We start from the raw sequence: 25,151 nt of genomic DNA, 5'->3' as shown, positions 1-25,151 counted from the left end.
TACATCTTTCTTAGCCAAGAAACCAATCTTCCTCCAAAAAAGAAGGCTCCACCATTGGTGCTCTTTCTGTCATCCATAATTTCTACCCAATCAACATCAGTATAAGAAATTAGAGTAAAATCATTCAATTTGTCATACAATAATCCAAACTTTGATGTTTCTTTTAGATATCTAAATATCCTTTTGACTGCTACATAATGTTCTTCTTTAGGATGACCTCAAAATCTTGCAACAATTCCATCTACATTTTCTATATCCAGCCTTGTGTGGGTAAAATATTACAAACCTCTAATCATAGATATGTACTTCTTCTTCTTAATAGTAGGTGTCTCATCCTTTGTAGATAACTTGTGTCAAGTTACAATAGGTGTTCCAATGGGTTTACATGTTTCCAAACCAAACCTTTTCAATAAATCATTCAAATTCTTAGTCTAAGAAATACAAATTCCTTCTTTATTTTGTGCAATCTATAATCCTAGAAAATATTTCATTTCTCCTATTATAGTCATCTCAAATTATTTCTTCATCTTTGCAGCAAACTAGACACTTTGATCATCATTTCCTCCAAATATGATATTGTCAAAAAATATTACCAAAATCATCAAACCATCATCAATTTCTTTACAATATAGATTACCATTTTCCATACCTTTTCTATATCCAAGCTTTGTCAAATGGTTGTCTAACCTTGCATACTAGGTTCAGGGTACTTTCTTTAAGCCATACAGTTCTTTCCTTAGTTTTCATACTATATCCTTATCATCTAATGATGGAAAAACTTTAGGCTTCTCTATGTACACTTCTTCTTCAATTTCTTCATTTAGAAATGCTGACTTGACATCCATCTGATACACTTTGAATTTCTTATGTCCTGCATAGGCTAAGAATAATCTTACTACTTCTAGTCTAGCCACTTAAGCATAGGTCTCATCATAGTCTATTCCTTCTTTCTATGAGTAACCTTCACATACCAACCTTTCCTTTTTCCTTACAAAATTTCCTTTTTCATTAATCTTTTTCTTGAATACCCATTTAGTTCCTATAACAATCTTGCCTATTGATTTGGGGACTAGTTCCCATGTCTCATTCTTTACTATCAGATCCAATTCCTTTTTCATAGCTTGTTTCCAGTAATCATATTTACATGTTTCATCTACATTCTTAGGCCCAACTTGAGGTATCAAACATATTTCTTGAGTGATTTTTCTTCTTTTCATCACAGCTTTATCTCTACTTCTAATGATCTACTCAGATGAGTGATTCTTTATCATATTCTTTCCTAAAGTAGGAGTCTCTATCTCAACTCTTGGCTCTACTAAAGCTTCTGAGCTTAGTCCTTTCCATAGATTTTCTTCATTCTATAAATCATTATTAGTATCAAGAAATACTTCACCATTACTTGGTTTAGTAGCAACATTATCAGCTGAATTTTAATCAACTATTGTCTCTTTTATCCTGAATTTCTCATCAATTCTCACATTTGCACTTTCCATAATAGTCTTATTTCTTGAATTATAGCATCTATAAGCCTTTCTTTTCAATGAATAACCAAGAAGCATCCCTTCATCATTTCTAGCATCAAACTTACCAATATCATCATCTCTTTTGATATAATTGAAGGATTTGATCAACACAAATCCACAAAGCCTTCAAATACCTGCATGCAAAAACCTATCACAAAAGAAAAAGACAAGAGAAGGCAAAGGGTTTTTCTCTGAAAAATGTGCTAATGTGTTTTTAGAAATGAAAAGATAATAAAATACAAAGGGGATCAAAACCATAAAAAAGGGTAACCTAAAAGGAAAAGCTATTTAATAATTAATTATTAATTATTAAATAGAGATGCAAAAGGTGCATAAAATAAAATCTTAAGAAGGGAGTAAAGTGAATTTAATAAATGAAATTAAATCAATGCTTTACTCTAACACCCCCCCTTAAGATGAGCAACAATGCAGCTACAAAAAATGAAAAAAAAAAAAGGAAACTACAATGCAAAGCTCAAAGCAAATTTGGGTCCCAGCAACAAGGCCTGATGAGGTACCCAATAACAACTAAATCTCTATGAAACAGAGAAATAGAGAAAACCCAGTGGGAAAAAATCTACTCCAAAAAGAGATAGCGAAAAAAAAAAGGAAGGACTCATCACTGAGACCCCCCAAGGACAACTTCCTTCACCCTAAGTATAGAACATAGCTAAAGATACCGCAGGGATGCAAAAGGTTTAGTGAAGATGTCTGCAACTTGCTTAGCAGTAGGAATGTACTCCAAGCTCAAAGCACCATCCTAAATGAGATGCTTGATAAAGTGCATGTGAAGCTCAATGTGCTTGCTCTGCTGATGCTCAAAAGGGTTGCGTGAGATGTGTATATCACTCTGACTATGACACCTTAGAAAGGTGGGACTATCAGGAGGAGATCCAAACTTTGTCATCAACTGTCGGTGCCACAAAACCTCTTGACTAGATAATACAGCTGCTCTGTATTCTACCTCTATAGATGATAATGTGTGAGCATGTTGCTTTTTGGAAGACCGTGTGATAGGACTAGAACCAAGACAAAATACAAAACTAGAAGAAGACTTGCGATCATCAATGTCACCAGCCCAGTCTGAATCTGTGAAACCAACAATGTGAGGATATCCTGATGTGTAGTGAATGCCATAACATGTTGTACTTCTAATATACCTTAAGATATGTTTGGATGCTTGCCAATGACTCTCATGAGGATCATGGGAGAATCGAGAGGCAAGTCCAACCACAAAGGAAATATCAAGATGTGTGTGTGTCAAGTACAACAAACTACCCACAAGCTGTCTATATAGAGTGGAATCCACTGTAGGAGTAGAGCAAGTGGAAGATAAAACAACACCTAACTGAAAAAGTGTGGGGGTAGGCTTGCAATCAAGCATGAAAAATCTCTCAAGCATATCATGATCATACTTCTACTGGAGTATGGCTATCCCATTTGAAGACTGAACAACCTGTAGGCCCAAAAAATAGTGCAGAAGGCCAAGATTTGTCATCTTAAACGGCTCCCTCAATGATTTTTGAACACCCTATATCATGGAGACTGAGCTTCTTGTGATGATGAGGTCATCAACATAAATCACAAGTATTAATAAGTCAGACCGATGATGCTGAATGTAAACTGTAGGATTAGAATGACATTGTGTGAAGTGGGAAGCAAGCAAGAAGGAATCCATCTTCTCATACCAAGCCCTAGGGGCCTGTTTGAGACCATATAAAGACCTCCAAAGCTGGCATACCAATGAAGAGTCCTGCACAAAACCATGAGGCTGCTCCATATAGATCTCCTCATGTAGATCCCCATGCAAAAAAGAACTCTTCACATCCATCTAAAAAACTGTCCATTTCTGTGAAGCTGCTAGAGAGAGTACAAGGCAAATAGTGTTCATCTTGGCAACAGGGGAAAAGGTTTTAGAGTAATCAATACCCTCAACCTATGTGAAACCCTTTGCAACAAGACGTGCCTTGTACCTTTCAATAGAACCATCTACATCATACTTGGTATGGTACACCCAACGACACTGAACTAGCTTTCTTCCTTTCAAAAGAGAACACAGATCCCATGTGTGGTTCTTCATCAAAGAAGAATACTCCTCATCCATTACCCTATCCCATTCTGAGTGTCTTAATGCCTGTGAAAAATTTAGAGGGTCATTAGAAATGGCATGACTCAAAAGGCCACTACCAGTAGTCTGAGAATGAGTACAATGAACATCTGTAGGATCACCTGCCAGAGGTCCAGCTACATCAACAGTATCATGAGCCCACTTGGGCACTCACAAAACATCTAGTGGAGGAGGCAAAGGGGGATCAATGTCAAGATCATCCTTAGAGGAGGCATAATCCTGTAGAGGAGTATATGAAGGAGTGGGTAGTGAAGAAGTAGCTAAAGATGGAGGATCCATAGAAGGATAATGCTCATCAAACTGAACATCTCACCGAAACAAGACGTCTTTGGAATCAAGATCAAACAACCTGTATGCTTTCACATCCTCACAATAGCCAAAAAAAAAAATGAGTGGTCAACATTTCTTCTCCATGGCTTTTCACTGAGCATCTAGAATAAATGCCCAAGCCTCACTACCAAAAATATGAAAAGTAGAAACATCAGGCTTGACATGAGTCTAAGCCTTCTCAGGAGTCATGTGTCGCAATGCCTTATGAGGCATCTGATTTTGAATATAGTTGGCACAATTGATATCCTCAGCCCAAAATGAAGAACTCATAGCATGAGACTGTATCATACAATTGGCCATCTCTAGTAATGTCCTATTTTTTCTCTCAGCAACCCCATTTTGTTGAGGTGTATGGGGAATAGAGAATTGATGCTGTAAACCATGCTCAGTGCAAAAATCTCTAAAAGAATGATTCACATATTCCCCCCATTGTCAATGTAGATATGCCTAATGAAAAGACTAGACTGCTTCTCCACAAAGGTCTTAAAGATTCAAAATGAATCAAAGACATCAGACTTGTACTTCAAAAAGTACACCCATGTGCGTCTGGAGAAGTCATCAATGAAGGTGAGCACATATCAAGCACCTAAAAAATATGGAGTGAAAAATGACATAAGATCACTATGTATCAACTCCAATGGTGCCTTAGAATGTGTGGATCGACCTGTTGGAAAAGGATCTCTGTGATGTTTGCCAAGTGCACAACCATGACACACACCATCAGTACAAGAGATATGAGGTAATCTAATCACTAGCTCCTATGTACTCATTTTCTGTAAGTATCTATAGTTGACATGGCCAAAATGCTCATGCCAAAGTTTTCTCATTGTGTCTGCATGAGAAATGAGAGAAACACCTGTAGAATCAGAGCTCTCAAAGCCATTGAACTGATATAAGTGAGACTAAAGATCAATACTCCCTGTAGCAATAATAGAATCAGGATCATGGAGGTATCAAATAACCACATCATGTGGTGAGAACTCAACTATCTTCCCAGAGCCTGAATGACAAATTTGAAAGACAGATAGGAGGTTCGTAGAAATGGCTGGAACCAAGAGAACATCCTGTAATGAACCACCCTCTAAAAAGATAGTTCCTGAACCTTTGACTGAAAGATGAGAAGAGTCACCAACTACAATCTGTGTAGTAACACTCTGAGAAAGTAAGGTAACCAAATCAAGTGAGTGTGTCATATGATGGGAAGCTCCAAAATCAAGAATTCAAGAAGCTAGAGAGGACAATGCATGTACAAAGAGAGCATGTCGTTTCCCTATAGCTAGAGGTGGCGGCTTCAAAGAAGAAATACTAGACTGCTATATAGCCTCCTCTAATGCCTCAAGACATTTCCAATACCTGGAAATTGGATGTCCTTCCTTGCCACAAAAACTGCAAGGTTCACCTATATACTTTTTAGTCTTGGAGGAAGACTCACCAGACTTAGAAGTATTACCTTTCTAAGAGGGTTTTCGAGCATCTGATTTGGGAGGAGGCTTGGAGGAATTCTCACTACCTACTGAATCTATCTTAGGCTTCTATATTGGCTTTAGCTTTCTTGAAGATGTTTGAGCTACCAATGCCTTTGTCTTAGAACCAGTCACAGTATCCAACTGTGTGAGTTTTGACCGCTCTCTAGTTAAGCAATCACAAAAGACCTGATAAGAAGGCATAAAAAATCAATTCCCCAAAGAATCTTCGGTGGAATAGAATGTGGAAGCAAAAATCTGAAAATTCTTTTGAAGCTTTGAGAGAATCAAATAGATGCACTCAGTATCAATCTTTGTCTTTCCACAACTGTACAACAAGGATCTTTGTTGAGCAAACTTCATCAAGAAGTCATCAATAGTCAGAAAGGAATCCGGTGCAAGTGTTGTAAGCTCTATCTCTATCTGAAGTTCCCTAAACTCATTCATAGTACCAAACAAGCCTTCAAGCTTGGTCCACATAGCCAAAGGAGTATTACACCCATCCAAATGAAATTGTAAACTATCTGATACCTTTAATGCAATCAATCCAATTGCCTCATTCATTTTTGTTTCGATGTTGCATGATCTCAAAGGGCCTCTGAAGAATAGGCTGAATGACATCTAAACATGACCACAACCCTTTTGACCAGAGAAGCTGAGTCATTGAGGTCTTCCAGGTGTGATAATTATGAGGGGTCAGAAGTTCTAGAGAAGAAGTGGTCTCGGCCATTGTTTTAGAAATGGTTTTTTTTTGTTTTTTGATATACTAATATAATAATAGAAATAAATATAAAAGCACCCTCCACAATGCAATAAACTGAACCCCAACTTACAAATAGATTACATAAATGAGATAAGAGCAAAAAAGCTTCAAATACAAATAAAAATACCTAGTACCAAATACTGGTGAAAACACTAAGAATCTGGAAAGTGCTCAAAAAGAGCTTTTCGACACTTTTTTTGGATAAAAAAACGGAGCTATAATGAAGAAGTTATGCCCCCCGAAAGATAGAAGTCATCAACAGACTTCAAATGCCAAAATAGGTATCAATCTTAAAAAAAAATCCAAAAATTCCTTCTGCATCATATCCACATTTGAATCAGCTTTCTGATGCTTTTTTCAAAATTGAAAAAGACCCCCATATCCGAGAGTTATTGCAAAAAAATGGCAAGGCCCCTCATTGGCAATTAAAAAAATTATTATATATATATTTTTTAAAAATAATTTAAAAAATGCGCCATTAGCGGCGGCGGCAGAGCGGAGCTCGGGTGGCTCAATGCTATAGCGAAGTGAAGCTCAGCCCTGAGCTGAGCAAAGGTGGTGGAAAACAGTACCAAAAAATGATGCCGGTAAAAATGATGCCAGGTACTCCCCGAAAAACAATCACCATGCCGAGAAACAGGTCTATTGTCGGAAAATGCCTTCCATTGTCGGAAAATGGGTCTGCGGGCTGAAAAATGCCTTCCCCTACTGAAAAATGAGTCTGCAGGCTGAAAAATTGCCTGCAGCCATTTTTTTTATTTTTTTAAAAAAATATTGCCTCGAACTGCGTGCAAAAGGCCGTATGGCCCTAAAAGGCAAAAATAATTTTCCTCTCGGAGCAACGTTGTCCAAATCAGACAAACTTTATATGGAAATAGGGGTTTTGACACCTTCTGGATCCATCCGTGACATCTGTTTGCCCTTAATCTGCTCCAAAAAATAGTGACCCCCTGTTTTCTCAAAAAATACCCAAAAAATTCAAGATTTGTTCTATCAAACCCTCGTTCTCCTTTTTCCCCAAATAATGAACAACTTGTAGCAGATCAGGCTCTGATACCATGAAGGATTTGATCAACACAAATCCACAAAGCCTTCGAATACCTGAATGCAAAAACTTGTCATAGAAGAAAAATACAAGAGAAGGCAAAGGGTTTTGCTCTGAAAAATGTGCTAATGTATTTTTAGAAATGAAAAGATAATAAAATACAAAGGAGATCAATCCTTATAAAAGGAGATCAAAACCCTAAAAAAGGGTAACCTAAAAGGAAAAGCTATTTAATAATTAATAATTAATTATTAAATAGAGATGCAAAAGGTGCATAAAGTAAAATATTAAGAAGGGAGTAAAGCGAATTTAATAAATGAAATTAAATCAACGCTTTAATCTAACAATAATACTTACTACCAAAAATTCTAAAATACTTAATTGTAGGTGATAGTCCAAACCATAGTTCATAAGGGGTATTTTTTGTGTCTTTCCTAACTTGCACTTTGTTCATAGTATAGATCACTATATTCACAACTTCTCTCTAAAATATTTTAGTTACATCATTCTCAGCTAACATAGATCTTGTTTCTTTTGTAACTAACCTGTTCCTTCTCTCTATAATGCCATTATATTCAGGGATTCTTGGAGCTGAATACTATCTTCTAATTCCATTTTCTTCACAAAACATGTTAAACTCATTTGAAGTAATTTCTCCTCCTCTATCTAATCTTAATCATTTAATCTTCATACCCAATTCATTTTCAACTCTATTCTTGAATATCTTGAACTTATCAAATGCCTTAGATTTCTCTTTAAGAAATACAACCACAATATTCTAGAAAGGTCATCAACTGGAATCATAAAATACCTTTCACCATAGAATCCTTTAGTTTTTCTGGGACAACTAAGATTTGTCGAAATAATCTCCAATTTTTTTGTCGTAGTAAAATTCTTGCTAGAAAAAGAATTCCTATTACACTGTGCCAAAACACACTCCTTGCAAATTGTGTTAGTCAGTTATACAATCTTTGGCAAATCTCTAGTTGCAATAATACTACTAGTCTTCACAATAATGTCAAAGTTTATATGACAAAATCTCTTATGCCATAACCAACTATCATCTACCTTTGCAACTAAACATTTCATTTCAATAGGATTCAACTAAAATAAATTACCTCTAGATTTGGTTCCTATTCTAATTACCTTTCCATCCTTGTCTCTGATTATGCATGTCTTCTCTATGAACTACAATTGATAACCTTTTTCCATTAGTTGTCTAAAACTCAAAATATTGTGTTTCAAACCATCAAAAAAGTATACATCCTCAGTATTAGTTTTACCATCAAGAGTTATAGATCCAATACCTTTGATTTGACATGATGCATTAGTTCCAACTATAACAATGGCTCCATCCTGACTTTTGAAGTCAACAAACTTGTTCATATCACGAGTCATATGATGTTAACAAAAATTGTCAATTATCTAATTAGATTTCTTCTCAACCTATGACACCAATGCTATTTTCTCTACAATTTCTTTAAATGCTACAAATCCAATTTCATCATCACTAGCACTTACTGCTTGTTCATTATAATCATTTCTTCATTTTCAATACAAACACTCTCTATCTATTCTAGGTTTATAATTTCCTTTATAAATTTTCTCTCTTTTGGGACACTTGGATAAATAATGACCATATTCATCAAAATTCCAACATTTAAAGGTTTTTTAACTACCTTTTTCTCTTCTTACCTAAAGGGCTACTTCTTTAATCTGGCTCTCCTCCTTAGATCTGTTGCTACTAGAAAAATCTACTCTAGCACTTGTGCTCCTTGATAAACTAGGTCAAATTTTCAAGGCACTAAAAGTTGTCTCCATTTTGGTCAATTCTCCAAATTGTCTACATTCATTCTCAACTACTTCAAGTCTTCCAAGGAAAATCTCCTTTGTGAAATATTTGGTACAAGATATCAACAATCATATCATTTGAAGTGATGAATTAAATGGTGATGTTAGAGTCTTCAATATCATCCATATGACCTCACCATCTTCATTGGTTCCTCCTTCAGATTTAATACATGTAGTAATTTCTGATATCCTACCTACATATGTTCTTATAGATTTATTTTCCATCATTTTAGCATCTTCAAATGCACAAATCCAAATTTCTATCCTCAACTTCTTAGAATGTGCATCACCTTCAAAACTAGTTTGCGAAACTTTTCAAATCAAATGTGAATTAGTAAGAGATTTTACCTGATTGTACTCAATTTAGGGAAGTGTAGTCAATAGTGCTTCTCTACCTCTCATGTCACCATAAAAAGATCTCTTTCTTCCTTATTACAAGTTTCCAAATCCTTTTTAGTAATGATTGTCTTTACTAATTTTTTCAAGATCCAATATCCCGAACCCATACATAGTAGATGTCTCTTCATACTTTCCTTCCATTTTTCCTAATTTGTTCTATCAAAATTTGAACTATCTTTTCTAACCATGCTCATCATGGGTCTCCCAAAGTTTCTAAACTTTTTCTTTAAGGACCTGATGCTCTAATACTAATTGTTAGAAACAATAGTCCACTAAGATAACTAAGCAGGGGGTGGGGGAGGGGGGTTGAATTAGTTATCCAATAGTTAAAACATTTATCTTCTTTAAACTAACTTAACCATTTAGCCAAAGTAAACAACAACCATAATAAGATGCGCATAGACAATTACACTAGATATGTTAATTAAGAAAACCCTTGATTAGAGGGAAAACCTTGGTGGGAATGATGCCCACAAGATGATGTACTGATATAAATATTCCTTTTTAGAGGATGGACCTTCTTAGGAGTATATTACAATATTTAGTACATATGAATCCCTTTTAGGATATTTTGAATCCTTATTAGGAGATTCCAATCTTATTAGGATTTTTACCAACCCTGTTTGGAGTTGTAGTACAATGTATGCAAGATGAGCCCACTACCTAAACATGTAATTTCAACTAAAAGAAGAGCACACTACTCAAATATGCAATTTACTGTTATGTTCTTCTTTTTTTCTATCAACTAAACCAAATGTATCAAACCTTGTAGACTAGGTCATGAACCTTGGATCTAAATATCAAACATCAGATTACTCAGCAAAGCCTCAGAAATGAAATTTCCTTCACTTTCATTCCTCTTTGCTCAACTTTGCATTCCACTATCACTGCTACTTCAAAAAAAAATTTATAATAAAATATCATTTTATATATGATAGAGGAAAATTTCCTTCAGTTATACCAAGTCCATAAAACAATTCCCTAAGTCAGTTGTTAGATCTTCTCAGTTAATCATTATAGGACCACATTAAGAAAACGTTACATTGAGTAAGAACATTAATCTTCCATATTGCAACTTGAATATCTTTCCATACATGTAATATTATGATGAGAAAACTTATCCATGTCATCACCAACATGTATTCTCCATATCCTTAACCTTGATTCTCAAAATAACAATTTTTCTAAGAGATATAACAAGTTTACTAGAGCATGCCTTTGTAAACTCTATCTCAAAACAAACATCACCAAACCTTACATAACTTCTTCCATACTTATCATTTCTTCATATGATGTTAACTACATATACTAGATACTCATAAGTATCTCTCATAACCTTGGACAGTGAGAATACTCAACTAGTCATCTATACCAACTTGATCCTTTTGTTGTTCTTCTATTAGATACCACAAAAGTCTACTATGTTGACATCAATGACAAACTCAGTCATGAATGTAACGTATCATCATAGTAACATATCTATAATACTTCCCCATAGGAATATCATCAGCATTCATCAGCATCCATGTTTCCAACATTTTATACATTGTACAACCACACATGATGCTAGTCATATAGCTCATTTTTCTTCAAGGAGATAGTTAGAATACATGGTTTGCCAATGAGTATTGTTGTAAAAAAAGATGTAAATTCATGGGTAATTTTTGGAAAACACTTTGTAAGAGGCTAGGAAGTAATTTGGCTCATAATTTTTCCTATCATAGTCAAACAAATGGGAAAATAGAAGTAATTAATAGGGTTTTTGGTAACCTATTGACATGTTTAACTAGGGAGTATGGGTAAGGATGAGAGAAAGTTATTTCTCAAGAAGAGTTTTCCTACAATGATAGTAAAAATAGAACAATGGAATTGAGTCCTTTCCAAATATTCTATGGGTCACATCTAAGGGGAATTATGGATCTTAGAGAGCTACCAAGACATGGTAAGATTAGTGGGCATGCAAATTATTTTTCTTAGTCAATGAAGGAGATCCATGATCAAGTGAAGTAGAAATTAATCTAGGAAAACTACAAATTTAAGGAGAAGAAAGATGAGGGAAGGGAGATCTACAATTTCATATAGGAGACTTTGTAATGGCATTCTTGAATAAATCTAGGTTACAAAGGGGATTCCATGCAAACTCCAAATGAAGAGGATTAGGCCATGTAAGGACTTAGAGAAGTATGGTTCAAATGCCTATAAAATTGACTTGATACCATATAATGGTCTAGATCTTGATGAGGAAAAATATCATGCAGAGCTCAAAAAGGATATGGAAGAGTTAAAAATATGTGAGAAGTTGCAACCTCATGTCGAGAGGATACTACATTCTAGAGTGCACAAGAGCACTAGAAACAAGTTCTAGAAACAATATTTAATAAAGTGGAAAGACACACTTGAAGATGAACCAACATGGATTTTTGAGAGTGGCTTCAAGAAACATAGTATCAACATGGAGTTCCTCTCACCACAAGTAACTTATTTTTTCTTGTAGGGGAAGTATGTTGTAGGAGTACCTTAGGGAATGGAAATCCCTAATAGGAATTTTGGCTTATAAATGGTAGTTACCAAATTAGTACTAATCATAAAGTCCCAAGGTGTGTTTAGAGAGTGTGTAAATAAGTTGATTTCAAGTGTTGTTCATGATATACTTGTTAAGACCTAGTTATTTCTCTAAGGTCTTCACAGGGTCAACTATGGTCAAAGTTGAAAAATATATAAAAATTGAGAGATAGTTGTTAAAATATGGTCAATTGGTATTTTTAGATCAAATTAGATGGATTTTAATCAAACTAGATAGGTTTGAAGTGTCAAAAGGTGACCTTTGCAAATATTGCAAATGTTGCTCATGACAACATTTCCATAATTTTAGCAAGAAACACTAAATAGGTCTAGAGTTTGACCTAAGGGTCTAAGAATTTGTGAATAAGATATACATGGATAGACCCCTCTATTTTGTGGGTGGGTGATTGTCTTGTACAAACTATTCGTGAGTAAGGAGAAAACTATTGACCATTCATACATCACATTTATTAATATAATGAAAATAACATGTAAACAATATACATCAATGATGTAAACATGTAAGGAAACAAAAACATAACACCAAATATGATTACCCAGAAACCTTCCAAGTGAGAAAGTAAAACTTGAGTGGTGAATACACCCTCAAATCTTCATTACTACAGTAATAAACTATATCCAATATAGGCTATAATGGTTTGACCATGAATCATGGTCTTCCCTATGAAATGTTTGCCTTGTTAAAGGCTTACAAAGACTGTTAAGTGCCACCTTGTTAGAGGATTTCAATACCCTGTTAGAAGTGTACTTGGTTAGAGGAATCAAATGTACAATTAAGTAAGCACCCTATTAAAGGATTTCATACAACCTATTAGGACTACTCTATTAAGAGATTTCACTAAAATCACCTATTATAATATCTTAGCATAGATCCTATGGTTGGCACTTGCTTTCCTGGTAATAGATCACCTCTACCCAATCTCTAATTGATCCTTCATGATCTGATGTATCAATGTTGTATCCTTCCCTGTCCTTTATTTTTTTCTAACTAATTATACAAATCACTCTTACTTCTAAGTCACCTTGAATGCTCTACAAACTATCTTGTTCAGTCTTCCAATTCAATCATTCACCCATCTTACACTATAAAGATTTTAAGGCTTCATCATCCTTAAGAAGACTCTAGTGGTTTAGGGTTATGTATGAATCTAGGGTTGAGATTCATCCATTTAATCACTTAAACCTTCCCATTTTCTAATTGTCTACGTTTAATTGCATAGGGAATCCAAATTTAGATTCATTATTATCTCCAACAGATTCTAATCTATTCTTAAGTCAGCTCAAAAATAGTTTACATAGTTGTTTGTGCCATTACAAATAAATATGTCAAAAAAATTTTACTTGGCGTATGAAGTCACTGATGCACGACATGCATTTTATTTCTACTTCTAACTTGACACTTGCATTACTTGGCATCCACTGCTTACTTGACACTTGAATCACTTAGCATGATCTATCTACTTGGCACTTGAGTGACTCAACACAAGAGTGACTCGACACTCATTGCAAATTGGTATGGTCTAATATTTACATGTCGTGCTTGATGTGTATTACTAGTTTGACATGAACTAAGTAAATGGTTTAAACTCACTTGTCAAAACCAATTTGAGGTCAACAATCTACCCCTTTTACATGAGTGTCAAAATCACTCAAATATATAGTATTCAACTTAACTTCTTGAGCATAACATATCCATGACTTGGCTTATATACAAAACTTCAAAAATTCAAAAAAAATTCAATAACCTATATACCTCAAATTTGATAACCCCACCCCAAGTTAATGTGTCTATTTTGTATCCAAAATCTATGCTCCTCTCTGACTTCAATGCATTGTATCTAAGAGTCTTTCATCTAACATGCTCTATAATAGATGATATCTATATTTTTATAGTACGTTCCTAAAAAATGAATCTCAAAATTATTTCAAAAATGAATATCACCCCAATGATATAACTTTACTACTATGCTCCCTCTTTCTTATTTCTTCCTCTCTTTTATTCTCTACTCCTTTGTTCATACTCCCCCGTGGTATATTTCTTCCTTTCTTTATCTCCCCCAATGTTATATTTCTCCCTTATGGATATTTCTCCCCCTTTCTATATTCCTCCCCCTTTTTGACACTTATGTCAAATGGGCTATACACGTATAGTTTTTTTGTCCAAAAAGGATTTATGGACTTCCATTATGATTTTAAGAGTTGCATCCCAATTTTCACATGCAATATCCAATGACTTGATCTAGATAGCAAGCTCAGTAACAAGGTGTACTAGGCCATCTAGAGTAGAAATATTGAGGTCTTTTATTTGTAGAGTCTTGGCATAACCTAGTTCCTTGTGTAGTATCTCCATATGTGGGGTAAGGGATTCCTATATGCATGTCAATTTTTCTCTTATGCTAGCCTCTTCTACTATTAACACAACTAATTGAATTTGTTTTTGAAGTAATGTATGAAAATGCTTCTTACTCTGAGGAGGGTTTTGAGGTAACCATATACCTAATATGTTGAGATTTATCTATAGGTTTAGAATATGATGTTTGGTTTCTTGGGTGAAGAGTGTAGGGTTACACAATTTAGTGTAGAATGAGAATATATTCTCAAGTACCTTCATCACATCCTTGACCTCTGTAGCCAATGCAACTTGAGTGAGTGCTATATCACTAGATATCTTTTCATTTACCTTGCTTTGGAATTTATTTTCAACCCATACTAAGAGTTTAGCATTAGTATCAATGTCTTCATTATTGACCTTTTCCACTATATCTAATAGTTGTTCTAGTAGTGACTTGGTCTCTTCAGGAGTTAGCAGATTAAATGCATCTAGAAAGATGTCTTTAATGCCTTTAAGTTCTATCTTCTTCTTGTGTTCTCTCCTAAGCATTTCCTGATGCTTTCTCTTCTCTAAGGATTGTTGCAAAATGCATGTTTGGTGTAATGTCATTATATCATAATAAAACTTAGGTATAACTATCTCTTCCTCAAGAGTGATATCTCCATTGTAAATTACCTTTTCAACTTTTCAAGAGCTAGAGCCTGGCACTAAGATTTTCAATGGTATAGCTTATGTTCTAGACTTCTAAAGAGTCTGAGTAGGTGGAGTGCTAGATGTTGGTAGGGTTACTAGTGCTCGGATGATCCTTCACTTATGGTATTTCCTCACTCTCTTCATATTTTCTCTTGTCTATTACAATGTCATGACTAGCACCTTGTTCTTGTACTTTAGGTATAGATGAATCTATTTTTCCTACTTCCTACTATCAATTAGTAATATCTTTTTCTTCTTATGCATTCTACCTCTACTCAACTATGTCAATTTTACCAAGTGTATCAACCTTTAGTAGATGTATCTGCTATTTTTTGAGTCAAAGATTGTACTTGAGAAACTAAAGGGATGACAAAAGGTGGATTTTTTGGATTCACCTTGTCCCTTGTGAAATCAGTTATTGCCTTTTGGAGCTTATCTATACTGACCAAAACTAGATTATAACATAGCTTGGCTTGTGGTGTAGATTGGTCCAATATCTTCTCAAGTCTTCTATAGTCAAGGGATTGATTTTTTGAGTTTAAATATTAGATACATCCTTAACAATAATAGTTTCAATATACTTAACTATTTCATGTGGGGGGCTAACACTTGACACTTGTGTGTCTTGCACACTCTGTTCATCTTTTTGTTGTTCAGCTATTGCCTTGTCATTAGTTTTGTTTTCAATTTCTTTCCCCATTGTATCATCTTTCTTATCATCTTTTTCTTTGTCATCCTCTTTATCATCAAGTTTTCCTTCAAAGGGATTAGCTTCTCCTTGTTTCACAGTGGTCAACCCATAGATAAGTTTCCATATTTGGGTTGATTTATTGGCCACATCTTCAATATTATTTTGAAGAATGTTGAAGGCTCTATATTTAGTTCTAAACCTAACTCCATATTTCTTATTAGCCTTAGTAATTTTCCCTTTTTTTAGTTCTGGAATTACTTCAGCTAAAGTGGTTTCCCTTATTTATTTTTTTCAAATTAAAAAATAATGCAATTTTTTCTCAACTAAATCATACAGTATCTTGGGTATTGAGTTGGCAAATTCTAAAGGTGTTTTCTGAAATCTTGACATCATTACATATAGCACTTCTTCCACTTGCTTTTCTTCTTCTTTCCCAAGTTTCTCAAAATCAATATGTTGTAAACCAAAAAAATATGCATTATTCTTGACATTTTCACACAAATTTTCAAGATTAGAGATTGGTTTGTGACTTACCACTTTGAATTGGCTTATATCATCCGATTCATTCCTTTCTTCATCTGAATCAAGTTGTACAACATATATTTTTCTTTTCCTTTTCTTCTCTTGGCCATATTGCTCTATTTTCTTTTACTTCTCCTTGGCCTTCTAAGTTGTTGCTTGTGTGCTTGCTCTAGTGGTAGGTGTTGTTGGCTTGGCTTGGCTAGGTTTGACAAATTTCTTTTCCTTAGCCACTGGTTGTGCCTTAGCCTCCCTTTTCTTTGGCTTGGCATGAGTGGGTGCTTCCTTGGCTTCTTCTCCCTTAGTGTCTTCTATATCCTCTTCTTCCTTATCCTCTTCCATTCCTTGAGTCAATGCAAGAGGTTCTTGTGCTTGTGTTTGTTCTTCCTCTTCTTTCTCTTCCTCTTTATCTTCTTCCTCCTCTACACCTTCTCCAAATTTGGCCTTTAGCTTCTTGACCAACTTATCTTTCTTCTTGAATGTGTAGGTAGTTTCCACATCCATGGTAATATTTGATTTTAACAATTCATAGTTCCCAAATATCTTTGCACTTTTATCAATTTCCTCTACTAGTAGTGTTGTGATGACTCCTGAAGCTTCATCAACATAAATTTCATGCCCAATTGGCCTTAACAATCTAACCCTTGGTGTGGCTACTTGCACAAAGGTGTAATTGGCATTGACAAGAAAAGATATATCATTATAATGTTTCTCAACCAAAGAAATTGGTATTCTCATTCTTTCCTTAATTGATTTCTTGAAATCTTTAAAATAACTTGTCATCAATGATTCAAAATTTTCTCCCATCTATTCAATAACTTCATTAATGTTCATTGCTATTGAATTATTAGTCTTCCATCCTACAATACCAAATGAGGGAAATTTATTCTACACATAAAAGAATATGCATACTAGAATTTAACCAAATTTTCATTGTGCACTCTTTGTTTTCTTGATAGCTCCAAGATTTTCCGTTAGTTGTTGTAATTGAAGCTCACCAAATCATATGTATGATCCTTCTTCACAATTTTGTAGCTTACATTGATAGAAATATAGGGTGCACTATTCAATGTACTAGATTGGTAGAATTTATGAGAAATTACCCTTAAAACAAAGTTCAACAATGGATTAGCAATAGTATCTACTGCCATGCCTCTCTTATTCCATTTTGCTCCAATTTTTTTCTCTATTACTTCCTTGGAATCACTCCTTAGAGTCTTGGGCTGATCTAGGTTTTGGTGGCCAACAACCCTATGAATTATTATTTTGGTAATCTTAATCAGTCCACCCACTAGCCATAAAGATCCATCATGTATTCAGTTCAAAACAATTCTAATCCATTTAGTTTCAAATACACTAGGAAAATCTAGGGCACTTGTTAAACCCTTTTTCTCAATGATTTTATATTCTTCCTTCAAAAAAACATTTTCACATTACCTATTATATGCTTCCCTAATTTCTAAGTCCCTAGTGCTACCAATTTTACAATTATAACATTTTCGTACATCTTGCACCATTATTACATTTGGCAAGATCATGGATAAAGTGCCAGAAGGATCTTGTTTGTAAGCTATATTAGCAATGGCCTTAAACACAAGTTGTTTGACTTCATTACTAAAAAGTTGAACTTTTAAAAGCTCTTTCCCTTCTACATTTTTTGAGCTATATGCCATTTTGTTAAACTAGGTTTTATACAAAAGTAAACTGCATAGCTCAGCTTGTGATAAATACTTTGTAAAATTTGTATGTTGGTGTGAGATTAGTATCAAATTCTCTACAAATTTTTTCAATAGTTTTTGAATTTCCTTTTTGTCTTCTCACTCTTGCTCAAATTTGAAATGATGAATAATGAGTGAAATTGATCATATATCCTTCAAAAACATTGCATTAAAGCTTAGTGCTTGTATAGCTATAAGCTTGGCATCAACTAGATAGCCTAGTAGCTCGACATCAACTATCATTCCACTTAGCATATTTATGAAACATTTCATGTTAGGCAACAACATGAAAATTTTAATGTTTCAATAGGAATTTTTTAACAACATCTTGCATCTTTATTCATGCTAATGTAGTTTTTTCAATACTGTCTCTTTTTGGAACTAATGTATGATATTATTCTTGAATATCAATCCCACATACCTCTTGATTGCCTAGTTTGATGAGGCGTGATCACTTGACCCATTGGGTGAAGTGATCCCTTCTCCATTTGATGTGTTGCAAGCATATTTCATTTTCCATGTCTTGTTCATCTCATATCTAATGTGTTCAACATTTATCTTTCCTTTTCCTTTATCTAATTCACAACTTGGTACCTTTGACCTAGTTTGACAATACTTACTAACGTAGTTACCACTAAAGTGTGTTCTAATACAATTCTTAGGAATATGTCCATATTCTTGACAATAGTGATAGCTATATCTTGTATTATAATCCCAATTATAAAGGTTTCCATAGCTTCTTACCTTTGCTCGGTTTTTTCATGACCACATGGATTTGGATCTACATTTAAAGGCTCTATGTCTATACTTCTAATAGTTGTAGCAATATCCTTCAAATTTTTGTTTTTGCATGGTCCTAGTTCTGCATTCATGTGCCTGATGACCTTATTTGTTGCACTTATGACAATGAGTAATGTTTTTAGGTTTGACATTCTAATTTTTATTCTTGCTCTTGCATACATTAGTAGTATTTCCTTTCTTACCATAGTTATGACAAGTAGGTTTGGAGTTCTTACCTTTGATGTTCCTCTCTTTAGTGACTTTAGATTATTCTCCTTCTTTAGTGCTTGTGTAGCCCAATCTTGATGTATCTATGTTGGATCTAGAGGATCTCAATAATTTCTCAAAGTATTTGATGGCTTCATTTGGTTTTTTGATACTTTCAACAAATTCCTTTTCTCTTTTTAGATCACTCTATAATTGTTCATTCTGCAACTTCAATGTAGTTATATCAATGTCTTTGACATTCAGTTCATAGTTGGCATTCACCATTTGACTTAGAGTATCCAATTGCATGTTGGAGATCTTGGTTAAATCTATTGACTTATTTTCCTTGATCTTTTTGCTAGAATTATTTTTTCTTTCTCAATCATGGCTTTGTCTTCCATGGATTTCTTCTTTTGTTCAGTCACCTCCCATAGTAGTATAGCTTATGTTCTTGCTCTAGCTTGAGATTTTTTATTTCATCAACCTAGATTCTATTCTTTTCCATTAGATCGGCAACTGCTACATCAAACTCATTGGTGTTACCATCTATAAATAGCTTTATGGTGTCTATCTCTTTGTATAGTGTGTCATTCTCTACAATAGTAATCTCTTTCCTTCTCTGCAATTATTATTTTTATTTCTTCTCTTGCCTCATTTACTTGATGTAGTATGAGATGTATTTCAATCTCCCAGTTCTCAATAGTCTTTCCCAACTTGTAGACTTCCATTTCAAGATCTTTCCTCTAAGCTACAAAGGTTCTCTTTCAAAGAACTTGGCTCTGATACCAATAGTTGGAATTACAACTGGGAAAAGAGTAAACTTCTAAGAGGGGGGGGCAAGGGGGGAGGGCGGGTGAATTAGGAGTTTAAACTTGGACCCATTAAACTTCCACTATTCATACATCACATGGATTAATATACTTAAAATAACATGTAAAGCATATACATCAATCATGTAAACATGTAATCAAACACACACATTACATGAGATATGATTACCTAGAAACCCTCCAGGTGAGAAGGTAAAAATGGTGTTGGGATGACACTCACAAATCTTCACGACTGAAGCAATAAAGTGTATCTGATGAATGTTACAATGGTTTGACCATGAATCATGGTTTTCCCTATGAAAGGCCTACCCTATTAAAGGCTTACAAATAATGTTAAGTCCCACCTTCTTAGAGGATTTCAACACCCTGTTAGAAGTGTGATTGGTTAGAGGACCTCAACTTACAATTAATTAAGCACCCTATTAAAGGGTTTCATACAACCTATTAGGACTAATCTGTTAAGAGATTTAACTAAAATCACATGCTAAAATGTCTCAGAATTGATCCTTCGGTTGGCACTTGCTTGCCTAGTAACATATCACCTCTACACAATCTCTAATTGATCCTGAAAAATCTAATGCATCAATGTTGTATCCTTCTCTATCCTCTATTCTTCTCTAACTAATTTTGAAAATCACTCTTACTTCTAAGTCACCTTGAATGCTTTGCAAACTATCTTGTTCACTCTTCCAATTTGATCATTCAACCATCATACATTGTAAAGAGTTTCAGGCTTTGTCCTCCTTAAGAAGACTCTAGTGGCTTAGGGTTAGGTATAAATATATGGCTGAGACTCATCCATTTTGTTGCTTAACCTTCCCATTTTCTAATTGGCTACATGCAATTACATATGGAATCCAAATATAGATTCATCTTTATCTCTAAAAGGTTGTAATCTCTCCTTAACTTAGCTCACAAATGGTTTACATAGTTTCTTGTGCCATTACAAACAAATATGTCAAAACTATTTTACTCAGCATATGAAGTCATTGATGCTTGACATGCACTATATTTCTACTTCTGACTTAGAACCTACATTACTTGGCATCCACTATCTACTCAGCACTCAAATCACTTGGCATGGTCTATCTACTAGGTACTTGAGTGACTTGGTACATGAGTGACTTAGAACTCATTGCAACTTGACATGGTCTAATATTTACATATTGTGCTCGACATGTATGACTAGTTCGACATGAACTAATTAAATGGTTTAAGTGTTTTGACACTCACTTGTCAAAACCAATCTAAGATCAACAACTTGAATTGATAGGAGATTTTCTAGGTTGGAGAGAACTAGGAAGAGATCCTTTGAAGCAGGGTGTAGAGAAAGAACCCTAGGAAGGCTAGCAGAAATATTTGGATAGAGAAAAAAGGCTCTGGGTGTGAGAAACTCCCCATCTGTGTAATTCAATGTCTTAAAGAATATGACATCCTAATGTTATGGTTATGGATAGTGTCATTTGTAGATAAAAATGCATTTTCTTATCCAACTCATCATTTCTTGAAACATCTAATCTTATAGGTATTCTTGTCATGAGCACGTTCTAGTCATCTATTTGTGGATTCACATTTCTTAGATTTGTGAGAAGTTGATGAAATCTTTGTTGTTGGATATTTTCTTCATCTTGCCTAAATAATTTATCTAGTGTAACCTCTATCTTGAATTCCTACCATAATAACTTTGCCTGCCTATTTCTATCATATGTTGGTTTATCATTAACATGAGGTAATTTTTCCAAATCAACAACTAAAATAATAGATATATGTAGCAAATATTTGCAAAATGTTAAGTTACATACATAAAATAAAATCACAAGACATGCATTTTATATGACCAATGTTAATAAGCATTAGGAGAAATTAATAACACCATATCATGTAAGGAGATGGATACCTCCAAAGCTTATGTCTATTTTATGTGGGAAGGCTTGTCTAAGTAAGCAATCTATATTTTTTAGCTTGTTCTAGCCAATGAGGTTCATTTCATCAATCAAAATATATTTGATATTTTCCATGTCTTTCTAAAAACTTGAAAGTCTTGTCACATCTAGTTGGAAAAAAATTGTAAGTCAACTCGACAAGGTGTGGTACCAAGTATTGCATTCTTAAATATATGACCTTCATGATGATTTTGTATAGGCTTGAATTTAGAAAAGGTTTTAGGTGTTTTAACTTTGGAAATGGCAGCTATGCTAGTAGTCTTGAAGTATTTTAGCATGGATTTGCTAAATCTAGAATCTTCAATTACACAAGGGAGTTCCCATCCAACCAAATTCCAACATGCTTGAAACAATAGAGCACTAAATCTACTTGGACCCCATGCTTTATCTGGATGAATTGAGAAGACAACCTTTTGAGTTCTTAGATTGTAAACGGTGTCATTAACCTCAAATTATCCACTTCTGACACAATTGTTTAGATGGCATCAAGTAGTAATAAATTTATTACTATGGTATTATTTTTTTTCAAATTCTTGTGTTCCTGAGCTGATTTTTATTTGTATATATATTGGAGGTGTGCCAGTCCCACTTTCTCCCTTTAGTTATAATGACTCATAGAGTAATATGCTATAGGAAACAATGTGCATGATTTCCTAAGTAGCACGTGTGGCTGCCTAGCAACCTCCATCATCTAGGGTTAAAAAATTAAAAGTTGTGTTAAAGTATTTTTTTTAATACTTAAAAAAAAAAAAAAAATTATATATATATATATATATTAATATTAGTAAACTTCAATCATTTTAATTTTATTACTATGAATTTAGTTTTATTTATAATTAATTTTAGTTTGAAAGATAACTAAATTTAGTTTAGTTTAAATGAAACTTTATTAATTGTTTTTAAAATAGATTATTATTTAATATTGCTACTTGTAGGTTTCAATTTAATTAGGGAGGGTTAGGGTTATGTATAGTGGATTATATAAATATTTGTCCTATATGAATTCTTTTAATTTAAAATATTGTTATATCCTAGATTAAATAATAATCACTATTATTATGAATGAAATGAAGACATTATTTTATTATAAGTAGGTCCTTTTAAACTATGAAATCTAGAGAGGGTTTTACTATTGAACTAAACTTGAAACTATAACCACTAGGGAACCTTTACGAATGAAAAATTAAACTTTACTCAAATAAGATTCTATGAAATTATATCAAAAACTAAAATGGTTCATTAACTACACCTTTTTTAAATGCCTATTAAAATTTTGTGTTTTATCCTGTGATGGATTTTGAAAAAGCCTAGTAGTTTGGCCAAATAGTATTTTTTACTAGAGGCTTGGGAAGTAGTTGTTTTTATGATTCTTTTATGTGATGTTGTATAGTCACGATTCGTTCATTCTCAACAAATTTTCTATATTCTCATCTTTCTGTGATGGGATCAAGTTTGATTTTATGTAAGCTCATGTATTATGATTTTATTGGTGTAACCTATGAGGTTTTGATCAGTTATCTATCAGTGCTTTTCTAGTTGCATGTATAGTCATACTAATGTATTATTGTAATTTTATGAGATATACAGGGATAACTTTAAGAAACTCCTCCTGAGAAAAATATGTAAAATGTTGGCAAATTCAACATTTTATATGCATGAAATATTTCTAATTTATGGTGATTTTTTCATTCGAGGCAAGGGAGAAATTTATTTTCTATTAGCGAAATTTTCCTTTCTGTATCAAAATTTAATAATAATTGTGGTGAATTAATTTTATTTTTTTGGTATGGAAATAAATGTAGGCCTTTTTTTTTGTTGGTCATAAATATTTTTATAATGTAAGAGGCAAATTAATTATTTCATATAACACAAAATATTAATATAATTGATAATATGTCAGTTTCCAAAGAGAGATTATTTATTTTTTGCTGAATTTATAGTCACGAGTGGTCCATGGCCCACATGCCAAGTGTACATTATACAGTGTACTTATAGTATGCTAATCCATTAAGATTCAATTAATAATGTGCCCTTTTTTATTGCCAACTTGGTTGTCATCACTTTTAATGTTGTCATTTTATGGTGAAAGGAATTAATTTGGACCATTGATGCAATATAGATCAATGGCTTTAGCTCTATTTTGGGCCCATTTTAAACAGCATACCATAAAATCTAAATCTTCCCAAAATTAGGACACATGTCCCAAAGACCAAAACATAAAATAGTTGGCTAAATGGGGATAGTTAGAGACATATGTCAATAAAATGGCAGGCAATGCTCAACCTGAGGGTAAATATTATCTTATTTTAAGGAAAAAATAATATTGTCCAATAAGAAAACATTACGGAAACGTTGGTGAAAATTTTAAAATATTTGTGTTTTAAATGTAGATTACATTGGCAATTGGACCGAGATTTGGGACCAATTATGTGTAAACTAATAAGTGATTAGCCTTGGATTTTGACCCAAATTATTTAATATCTCGGTGACATGGTTGAACCCATATGTAGATTTTATTAGCCAAATCTTGATTTCCCAAACAGACAAAATAGCCAATTGGCAAAGATTTGCCACTAAAAAATCACTAGAGATATACTTTTATGAGATTAGGGTAATGTTATTTATGTATATTTTGGGAAGTGGCTTGCAATGGAGGTTAGATCCCTAAAGAGGATGTCAGGGTGACCCATTATAATTTATATTAATAAGTGATAATATTCTCATTAATGGGGTTAAAATGTATTAACAAGATTCTATATTTTAACTTGCCATGCCTTCAGTGCTAGTACATGCTAGGATGGGAGTAGAGAGGATGCTTGGTTGTGACCTTTCCTTATTAGTATGCCTTGTTTTTAAAAAAGGATATTGATTTCATACAAGGTCACTAGGGGGAAAAAGTCTAGAGAGACTACCAAGGTCACCTTAGAGTTGACACCTATGATACCACTTTCCCACATGCATGTTAGGTTTCCTATGTATATGTGTTTCTTTTTGGATTAGATATTATTTGTGTACATGGTACCTTTGAGATAGATTTCTATTAGGATTCCTTGAGCTATATTATTGATATGACTTTTGGATTGTTATCCATTTGGGACTAGAGATTATCTCCTCAACATGGTGGGAGTGGGCCATTTAGGTCTAACAAGGTCGGATGGTATTCTTTCTATAAGAATTTTCCTTAGGGAAAAATTCACCCAGGAACTAAGAACTCAAACACAAGCACAAATACAGACCAAAAAGAGAGAGTATGATTAGAATGATGATATATTCATTCAATATGCATTAAAAAAGAAACCCTAGAATTGTTTGTATATAAAGGCCTTTGAGATACATCTAGAATGCCTTAGAAT

The sequence above is a fragment of the Cupressus sempervirens genome, chromosome 8, assembly GCF_028749045.1.
Source record: "Cupressus sempervirens isolate cs-2001-9-10 chromosome 8, ASM2874904v1, whole genome shotgun sequence".
Taxonomy (NCBI): domain Eukaryota; kingdom Viridiplantae; phylum Streptophyta; class Pinopsida; order Cupressales; family Cupressaceae; genus Cupressus; species Cupressus sempervirens.
The sequence above is the reverse complement of the archived record's forward strand: the minus strand, read 5'-3'. Positions refer to the sequence as shown.